We start from the raw sequence: 11127 nt of genomic DNA, 5'->3' as shown, positions 1-11127 counted from the left end.
ACTCACTCACTCACTCACTCACTCACTCACTCACTCACTCACTCACTCACTCACTCACTGGCGTTAGGTATCCAACTCATACACCCCTTCGTCAAGGTGTAAGGCGGACGTGCTAGAGACAGAGCTGTCGCGCAATATTCGCAGTCGGCAATTTGTGCGAGAATTCGTGCGGCATACGGAATCTACAATGGTCTTCTCTATGCATACATTCTGAAGGCTCAGAGAGCAACACTGTGGCGGACAAAGACGATGTTGCGTGTATCGCGAAGAGTGTCAGTATTTAAGGAGAAAATGAATAAGCGACATGTCGGCGTCTGCAGTGACAGCGTGTTGCTGTTGCTATAAATTGGTTCAGTGGCGGATGAATCGCGGAAGACTACATATTGCCAGGAGCTACTGTTTTGCTCTTTGCTGATGTTTCCGTTCCAGATTATGAATGTTATCAAGTTGCAGCTCTGGGCAAGACGCTCATAGAATATTAGAAATTTCTTGAACGGTGTCACTAGCTCTATGTCGAAGAAGGCGCGTCTGCATGACGGCGCGCGCTTCGCGAATAGCGTTGCACACATTCTCGATTGTACGCGAGCATCATCGATTAATGTGGAATGTACGGTGAGACATGTACGTTTAGCCCATGTACCCTACCCATGTGTTGAGTTTCGACGAACATGCTCGCCGCTACCGTTGTGACTGAGTAGAGTGTTGTCTTCCTGGGCACAAGCTCACCCAATAAAGCGTCACATTTTCATTTCACGTTATTGCTAAGTGTTTTCTTCTCTACCGTAATTACAAAGAGGTGATGGTCTTTTTTCCTATTGTATTTCGTGTAAGCAAATTTAACTAGTAGTTTCTCCTGATTGAGATAGTCCCGTTTCCACGCGGTGTGAGCATCCTAGATTTTGAGCGTTAGCTTCTGCTCTCTGCGTTCTCTATGTGCGGCTCAGTGCTGTCCAAGAAAGCCGTGAGTGACATGGTGCTTCTTCCTCACCGTAAGGCGAGCGTTACGAGAGCCCTTATCAAGTCACATCAGTATGCAGAAAACTTCAAATAAGTGTCACTGTGCTGGTATGTTTTCTATACTTGCGGTTATCTGCCACACTTTGCTATATAACGTACCAACGGCTTCTAGAAGGCGTCCGTTTGAACCATATTCTGCAGTTAGACCGTGCGTGTGGGACTATAGCGTCATGTCCTGCAAGCCTCTTGTTCAAGTGCTTGGTGTTTCTAAGCGCTTATTGAAATGACCCAATTAGAGTGAGTGAGTGAGTGAGTGAGTGAGTGAGTGAGTGAGTGAGTGAGTGAGTGAGTGAGTGAGTGAGCGAGCGAGCGAGCGAGCGAGCGAGTGCGTGCGTGCGTGCGTGCGTGCAGTGCGCGCGTGCGTGAGTGGCGTCAGAGCGTTCGTGCATCCGTTCGTTAGTTCGTTTGAAGGAATATGAAGGACACATAACTAATACGGGTGTGATCAGAAGCACCACGCGTGTTACTTAAGAAAACCAGGCCGTTTTTCATATAAAAATCCATACGTGCTGAGTCGGCAATTGCTACAGCTATAGCGTTGGGACATTGCAGTCTTAACTAAGCTTTTTAGCGCCAGAATATACATATGGTGCAATCTTGCGAAATTATTTATAATCTTACAAAATTAGGACTGCCATGCGATGCTAATGTATGGAAGCATAGCATTCTAAGAAATACAAACCAATTGTAAGTGGTATGTTTACTTTAAAATGTTTTGAAGAAATAGGAGGGAAAGAAAACTGTTGCTGACCGCACTCTAGCTGTGGGAGGAAGTTTAGACGAACAGTACCCTCTTTGGCGGCGTAATGCGCGTAAAGATAATTGGTTGCTCACTGACATCGTATTATCGACACAAGAATGCTCATGATGCAGCCTGCGGGGGCGAGGCCAGCAGATGGCGCAAATCATTCCTATTTCAAGAGGCCCATCAGATCGGTGCCTTCTTGTCCTCGCTGTCTGCAGCTGCACCGAAGCATCGCTGTCGGTAATTTCCAGGTCACTGCGCAAATAATGCTTTCTTTCCTCACACACGTCTGTGTACCTCAGAAACTAAAGCACAAAAGTCTGTACGTAAAGTTATTCAGCATAAAAAAAAATGAATTGCTCACCAAGCTGCAGTAAACAAGCACTATATACTATAACGGCATGATCATGTTCTTGTGAGCATCGATTTATTCAGCAGGCTTCAGCATTATTCCATGCCTGTCGGCCAACTTGTCGGAAATCCTCAAGACCCTGGCGTACGGGTTACTCCTGGGCACTGTAAGGGTCAGGATAAAGAATAGTAAGAAGAGGAAAAAACTGCGATCAAGGTGCAATATTGGAGCTAAATGTGGTTGTACAAAACGCGCGGTTAGCGCGGGCGCTAAAACACATCATTCTTACAGAATGCTGGCACTCTAGTGCTCTCGTAAGTGACAACCTATGTTTGCTTACTTCCTCCCTGTCTTATGATGTTGAATAAAGTAAAAACAGGGGCCAAATATAGCATCTACAACATTTTTTGTTGGACATACTTTGTCTAAGCGCTAAATTCTACAAAATTTGTAAAATATACTGTACATATGGAGAATATATGAGGAATATATGGGGAATATATGGTATGTTACAGCGAAAGCTGTATATGGCTAGGCGAAACGAAAAACCGTTCGTTCCATGTTTCGCTAAAGGTCTCCATTGGCTACGCCGTTAGTGACGTCGTTCTCTGCGTCGTACCTGCTCTGCCAGCACCACCTAGGTGGTGTTGGCTCTGCCTGCAACGCCGGCTCCTCGGTTCGCCGTTGTCGCATGCATTCGATATCTCGAGTTAGCTCGGCGTCGTGGTTAGCAGCATCCGCTCGCCATTGGTGCTTGCGTTCCACTAGAAACACAACCATGTAACCAATAATTGAGAAACGCTCCAGTACAGCGTCTAACCCACTGATTACCCACTGCTAAATACAGGGGCCGCACGTTTCAGCTTCGCTGGTTAACCATGTGTACAGAATGCTTGGGCGGTGTTTTTTTTTTCATTGTAAAAAGCTTAATAATTACTTTTCAGAGGCTGCAGGTAATCATTATTACGATGAAAGTGTTGCAGCAAAGCGTACAAAGGTGTTACCATTCGTCAGATTCCTGAAGTTTACTTTTTAGTTTGTCATCACTTCTAATTTTCGTTCTTTATGGGACATAAACATTAGGAGAAGTACGCAATAGATTATGATCATCATCGTCCATCAGTGATGGCCAACAAGCACATATAAAGCAGTCATTTCACCCTCATTCATGCAATGCACGTAGCTTGCCTTAAAATGACTTTTCCCCGTGTTCTTTCTGCTTGTACGACGAAGCTGAGGAAGTCGAGCGATAACACGTACAGCCTCATTGGCAATTCTACCTCAACCCGTCAGCCGAACTTTCCCCAAATCACAATTTTCAACAGCAACCTAAATATTGTGCCTTCCCTACATGTTTGAATATTTATTTCCTAGTAGATAACTGTGGGAGAAATTAACCTCTGTTCGTTTCTGTCAGGTGATCCTGTCTCTGCTTTCTTTATTAAATGTTTTGCAAAAGCACAGTGCGCTAAACTATTTCTTGTCACGGTGCGCAGGTACATCGTAAGAAAAGTTTGCGCTCTCTGGAGCTGATTGAGTTCCCGAATAATATTCGCTCTCTATCTAGCATGTATTTCTTTTCTTTTTTTACTTCTGCGCTCTCGGTGACTTTCGGTAATGAACGCCGTATGTGTATCAGCGTGGCAGAATGTTCATGACAGAAGGTAGTGAGCCCATGGTGTTATAGAAAGAAAATGCGGCATTCTATATAAAGACTAATCTGGTTTGTGGAATAGGTCAGTACCATAAAGTATAAAAACTTTTGAGAATATAAGTGATAAATAAGTAACAAACATTTTCTTTTGCTGATTTTTCAATACAATGCGGAAACCAAGCAATGTCCACATTAAATTAAATTATGGGGTTTTACGTGCCAAAACCACGATCTCATGCGAGCACAACATAGGATTCAGAATGTTGCATCGGTCAGTCCTCGTAGTTTTTTTCCGCACAAGTTATCTGCTTCTTCTTCAAGGCGGCCTGAAAAACGAGCTGTTTACACCAAGGAGAACAGCGCAACCGAAACGATGAACATATTGCCTATTTATAGCTAATGTTGCTGTCCTCAGGAAACTATTTTCAAGAAGGGCAGGAGTAATTTGGTAACGAGGAAAAAGTTAAATACAGTGAATAAAAATTGAAATCCCCCAGGCATGGTGAACCCACCACGCAGAAAAAGTTCACGACAAAGAGATGGGATTCAGAGAGGCTTGGGAGACGCGACGAGAGTCGCAAAGAGGTATTATTCTCCACTAGGCGCCGAGATGCTTATTTGGCATTTCTTCACATCCGATGCTTTTGGAGATTTTGGGTAACTGGTGCAACAAACGCTGAGAGCCTCTTGCGTGGGATAGAAATAGGTTAAGCACTCACTGCAACAAAGCCGAGAGGACTGGAACAAACCAAGACCGACCACTCAAGCTTTCACCATCATAACTGAAATGTGCCTTGGCAGGCTGGTATTTGAAATGTATTTTTTTGAACCCCTTATAGCAGGAAAGAAAGAAACCAGCAGCTGATGCGCTCTTGGTAAACTTATGCAAATTGCTGAGAGGGAGAGATAAGCGGGATGGGAAAGGTAGTGAGGTTAACCGGACATGGTTATGGTTTGTTAGCCTGCACTGGGGTAAGCGTAAGGAGAAATGAAATACGGGAAGAACAGCGGTGCATCTACACTAGTATATACCAAAGCAACCATAAGAATTTAAACAGCACTGCTACCAAATTTGCCCAGTGCACTTATCTTTTCCATAACTAGTCAGGTGGGACAGAAAGCAGCTAGATATCGCATCTATGATGAAGGAAAGTGATGTTCCATGAGTGACATTCTATGTTGACATGACTCACGGAAATTATAATACAATGTTAGGGTGCAAGGACGATGTTACATCTTATTCCTGAATTTATAACGCAAGCCTCTATTTCCATCTATAGCTTTGGGGGTCCTACAGGCGAAAATCAGTCATAAACCACCTGAACGTACCTGAGGGCCTGAAGACAGACAACGGCTACGTCGAAGTAGATGTTCACGGTTCAGTTATGCAGCTAAAAAAGAAAATGATACGCATTGCATGGATAGTGTAATATAATTTCATTTATTTTCACTCTAAGCGTGGTGTCTCCCCATATTCTGCATTCAATTTCATTATTAAAACTTTATGGACAAGTGTGTAGTATGTCAACTGCACAACAAAGACCTCTTCCAGCGTTGTCTTGCACCAGCAGACTCCACCGTATGGGCGAAACTTTTCTGATCTCATAGCAACACCGGATTCTTCACCGTTCTCGAGTGTGTCTCCCTTTCCATTCCTTGGCATGCTTCCTTTTATTTTGATAGGGTACTGAGCTTATGATATGAGCATTACACGGCCTACACAACTGCATTTCTTCCTTAGGGAGCTTTACCTCATAGGGTATATATATATATATATATATATATATATATATATATATATATATATATATATATATATATATATCATAACAGAGAAATGGTCTTGATTGGCATTTGTTGCACCCAGTTTAATGAGGACTGTTTCATTTTGCAAAGAAAATTACTCCATCTCCCGCTAAAGGGAACCATGTGTGGATTTGAAGCTGCGGGGAGATGCTTAGCTTGAGCGGGAGATGGTTTCGCGGCAGCGGCCCGAGCGCTCATCGCGGTGCTGCACAGGAGAGAGAATGAGGCGCGCGCGCTCCGTCATTTTCATACCGCGGAACTACCGTGGCGCCCCCAGCGGAGTATGCAGATGTCGCACCACCTGTCGAGCATGCCGCTCCGGATTCCTAGAGGAGAGAAAGGGGGGAGCGTGGGAGAGGAGAGAGAGGGGGAGGGGACGCGCATGCGCTGTGGGGGTGTGGGACGCGGGACAACAGCCAGAGCCGCTGGCAAGAAATGCTTCGCATTTAAAAGAATGAAAAGTATACAAATTGCAGGAATCAGATTTTTTCAAGGCGCAATTTTTTTTAGGGGGGGGGGAAATTGTTGAAGATGTCAAAATTAGAGACATTTTAATTACAGAACTTTGTAATTCACCAATAAAAAAGTTGATATCACAACTCAGCTGAGATATCTAAAACAAACAAAGTTGATGTGTTATACAGGCCTCGTAACTACACCACAAGTTAACCACTAATTCTTCACTAGGGTTTTCGCAAAGCCCTCGTAAGCACTGTAACTATTTCACCTAAGCTGTGAACTCACTATACCAATTTATCCGCTCGATATGCTCGAACAACTGCATTTTACACAACTATGATATTTGTTTTTGGCGCAGAGTTATGGATATGTAACATCTCTGCAGTAGGTGTTTTTTTTTCTTTCTTTCTTTCTTTCTTTTTTTAACTTACTGACTTTAGACGATTCTTCTGAGAAGTGTGAGGCCCTTAACTAAAATTCTCCAAGTAGTCAGTGTAATACAGCTCTTGATTTTGAATGCAACAACGTTCGTTCAAATCTCTTGAGTAGTTATCTAATCACAGCATTTCTGTGATTCACGTGTATTTATATACGAATTAACATGAAGTTGAATCTGAATTAAAACTTTTTTTTTTACCCGGAACATTCGCTATGCATGTTCCTATATATCTAATCCGCACTGCCTTCTTAATATTGTCACGTAGTAGTGACGCTGAAGAAAACAGTCGTAAAACTATGTACGATGAAACTGGTTGTTTATTGGGCGAACCTGTGCCCACAAAAGCAAGGTACACTCAAAGCACAACGATAGCGGCGAACACAGTCGGCGATCGTCGAAAATCTGATCAGCGGCGAAACGCGTCGGCTTTTATACCTGAGTCATCGAAGGTTCCAGATTAATCCCTGATGCCCGCGTGTCTTCCAGAAAGTTCTAGACAATTCGCGTCGCTCATACAATCAGATTACATGGGCGTGGGTGACCACAGACGACGGATAGAAGCATCCCCTTAAAAAGCATCGTCCCGATGCTACAAACAAACACGAAAGCGAAAACAAAACCATGCGTAATAAACAAAATAACAAAAAACAATAACAAAGTAACAAAGTACCTAAGTTTGTCAGCGGGCGTAGAAAGGCTTAAGACGCACCACGTGGATGACTTCAGGTCGTGCCCGGCGCCGCTGTGATTGCGAAATGCCGTCTGGCACGACCTCATAGTCCAGTGCGCCAATACGTCGGGTGATCTTATATGGTCCGAAATAGCGACGTAACAGCTTCTCGCTAAGCCCTCGTCGGCGTATCGGAGTCCAGACCCAAACACGGTCACCGGGCTGGTACTCGACGTAGCGTCGTCGAAGGTTGTAGTGTCGGCTGTCGGTCCTCTGCTGGTTCTTGATGCGCAGGCGGGCGAGCTGTCGACCTTCTTCGGCACGCTGCAAATAGGTGGCAACGTCGAGATTTTCTTCGTCGGTGACGTCCGGTAGCATGGCGTCAAGCGTCGTTGCCGGGTTCCTTCCGTAGACCAGGTTGAACGGCGCCATGTGCGTCGTTTCTTGCACGGCCGTGTTGTATGCGAAGGTCACGTACGGAAGGATGGCATCCCACGTCTTGTGTTCGACGTCGACGTACATTGCCAGCATGTCGGCGATGGTCTTATTTAGGCCATTCGTCTGCGGGTGGTAGGCGGTGGTCCGGCGATGGCTTGTGTGGCTGTATCGCAGGATGGCTTGAGTTAGTTCTGCCGTAAAGGCAGTACCTCTGTCGGTGATGAGGACTTCTGGGGCACCGTGACGCAGGAGGATGTTCTCAACGAAGAATCGGGCTACCTCTGCAGCACTGCCTTTGGGCAAGGCTTTTGTTTCGGCGTAGCGGGTGAGGTAGTCCGTAGCTACGACGATCCATTTATTCCCGGACGTCGACGTCGGAAAAGGCCCCAGTAAGTCCATCCCAATCTGCTGGAACGGTCGGCGAGGTGGCTCGATCGGCTGTAGAAGTCCGGCTGGCCTTGTCGGCGGTGTTTTGCGTCGCTGACAGTCTCGGCATGTCCTTACGTAATGGGCGACGTCGGCAGAGAGGCGAGGCCAGTAGTATTTTTCTTGTATCCTTGCGAGCGTGCGGGAAAAACCGAGGTGTCCAGCCGTTGGGTCGTCATGGAGAGCTTGCAGAACCTCTGGACGCAATGCTGAGGGTACCACGAGGAGGTAGTTGGCTCGGAGAGGCGAGAAGTTCTTCTTAGGAGAATGTCGTTTTGCAAGAAAAACGACGCCAATCCTCGCCTGAACACCTTCGGCACAGTGACGGTCTTGCCTTCCAGGTAATCTACAAGGTTCCTTAGTTCCGGGTCGGCTCGCTGTTGTTCGGCGAATTCGTCGGCACTGATGGGTCCCAAGAAAGTGTCGTCATCCTGGTCATCCTGTGGCGGCGGTTCGACGGGGGCGCGAGACAAGCAGTCGGCGTCAGAGTGCTTTCGCCCGGACTTGTAAACGACGGTGATGTCGAATTCTTGAAGTCTCAGACTCCATCGTGCGAGGCGACCTGAAGGATCCTTCAAGTTAGCTAGCCAACACAAGGCGTGGTGGTCGCTCACAACTTTAAAGGGCCTGCCATAGAGGTAGGGGCGAAACTTTGATGTAGCCCAGATGATGGCGAGGCACTCCTTTTCTGTTGTGGAATAATTTGCTTCCGCCTTCGATAGCGACCGGCTAGCGTAACTTACAACCCTTTCTAGTCCATCAGTCCTCTGCACAAGCACGGCGCCGAGGTCCTACGCCGCTTGCGTCGGTGTGGACTTCGGTATCGGCATTTTCGTCGAAATGCGCAAGGATGGGCGGCGATTGTAGGCGTCGCTTCAGTTCTTCAAATGCTTCGATTTGCGGCATCTCCCACTTGAACTCGACGTCGGCCTTCGTGAGGTACGTCAGTGGCTCGGCGATCCGTGAAAAATCCTTGACGAAGCGCCTGTAATAGGCGCACAGTCCCAGAAATCTACGCACTGCCTTCTTGTCAGCGGGCAGAGGAAAGTTGGAGATGGCCGCAGTTTTCTGAGGGTCGGGGCGCACTCCAGACTTGTTGATGACGTGGCCCAAAAACAAGAGCTCCTCATATGCGAAGCGGCACTTTTCGGGCTTTAACATGAGTCCGGAGGTTTTGATTGCTTGAAGAACTGTTTCAAGGCGCCGCAGGTGTTCTTCGAAGCTTGAGGCAAACACAACGACGTCGTCCAAATAGACGAGGCAAGTCTGCCACTTCAAGCCTGCCAGTACTGTATCCATGACGCGTTGGAAAGTCGAAGGTGCCGAGCAAAGACCAAACGGCATGACCTTGAACTCGAACAGTCCGTCTGGTGTTATAAAGGCTGTCTTCTCCCGGTCCCTCTCGTCGACTTCGATTTGCCAGTAGCCGGTTTTGAGGTCCATCGACGAAAAATACTTTGCGTTGTATAGTCGATCCAAGGCGTCGTCAATCCGTGGAAGGGGGTATACGTCCTTCTTCGTGACCTTGTTGAGGCGACGATAATCGACGCAGAAACGTAGGGTTCCATCCTTCTTCTTCACTAACACCACGGGGGACGCCCACGGACTCTTGGACGGCTGGATGATGTCGTCGCGTAGCATTTCGTCGACTTGTTGCCTTATGGCCTCGCGTTCGCGTGCCGAAACTCGGTACGGGCTCTGACGCAGTGGGCGGACATTTTCGTCGGTTATGATTCGGTGCTTGGCGACAGGGGTTTGTCGAACTTTTGACGACGACGAGAAGCAATCCTTGTATTGCAGGAGCAGAGCTTTTAGTTGTTCTTTCTTATGCCTGGGAAGGTTCTGATTAACGTGAAAGTTGCTTCAGGTATTATAGTCGTCGTTGCGGGTGCACTGGAATCCGTGAAGGCGAAAGCACTGCTGGCTTTGTACTATTTCGTCGATGTAGGCAACCGTGGTGCCTTTGTTAATGTGCTTGTATTCGGGGCTGAAGTTCGTGAGCATCACCGTTGCTTTCCCTGCACGTAGCTCAGCTATGCCTCTAGCGACGCAAATTTCACGGTACAGCGTAAGTGATGATCGCCCTCGATGACGCCCTCCATGTCTGCAGGCACTTCCGTACCGACGGAAATCATTAGGCTGGAGTGAGGCGGAACGGTGACTTGTTCTTCAAGCACATTCAAGGCATGGTAACTGATGCATGTATCCGGCGGTATCGCTTTGTGTGTTGAAAGCGTTATCGACTTGGACCTTAAGTCGATGACTGCACCATGTTGGTGTAGAAAGTCCATGCCTAGGATGACGTCCCTGGAGCAGTGCTGCAGGATTACGAAGCTCGCCGGGTAAGTGCGGTTGTTTACCGTGACTCGCGCTGTGCAGATTCCAGCCGGCGTTATTAGGTGACCTCCCGCTGTTCGTATATCGGGTCCTTGCCAGGCCGTCTGCACCTTCTTTAACTTGGCGGCGAACTCGCCACTGAAAACTGAATAGTCGGCGCCAGTGTCGACGAGAGCGGTGACGTTATGACCATCGATGAGCACGTCTAGATCGGTAGACCGGCGTCTGGCGTTGCGGTTAATTCGTGGCGTCGGATCACGGCTGCGTCGGCTTGCTCTGCTGCTGCTACGTCGCGTCGGAAGGTCTTCGTTCGGCGGCGATGTGCTGTCAAGGCTGTTGCTAGGCGGCGTGCTGATATCTCGTCGTGATGATTCGCGAATCGTCGTCGTCGTCGGCGGCGGAGGATCTTCGGCATTGCGTCGTACAGCAACCGCACCTCCATCGGTTGCTGCTTTTAGTTTCCCGGGTATGGGCTGGGAGATCGGCCCCGGGTTGGGCCGGCATACAGGCGGCGATGCGGCGAGATGTAGCGGCCTGGTGACGGCGAGCGTGAGGGCCGTCGTGGTTGCCACTGGGCTCCGGCAAGGTAGTCGGCGATGTCACGTGTCGCTCGCCAAGCTGTGGACGTGGCGCGTTGACGGCGAACCCTCGTAGGCCCATCTCGCGGTATGGGCATCGGCGGTAGACATGGCCGGCTTCCCCGCAGTGATAGCAGAGCGGGCGGTGGTCGGGGGCGCGCCAAATGTCCGTCTTCCGCTGGAGCTTGCGCTGGCGACGGGGCGTG

The sequence above is a fragment of the Dermacentor silvarum genome, chromosome 6, assembly GCF_013339745.2.
Source record: "Dermacentor silvarum isolate Dsil-2018 chromosome 6, BIME_Dsil_1.4, whole genome shotgun sequence".
Taxonomy (NCBI): domain Eukaryota; kingdom Metazoa; phylum Arthropoda; class Arachnida; order Ixodida; family Ixodidae; genus Dermacentor; species Dermacentor silvarum.
This window is presented reverse-complemented; position numbering follows the sequence as displayed.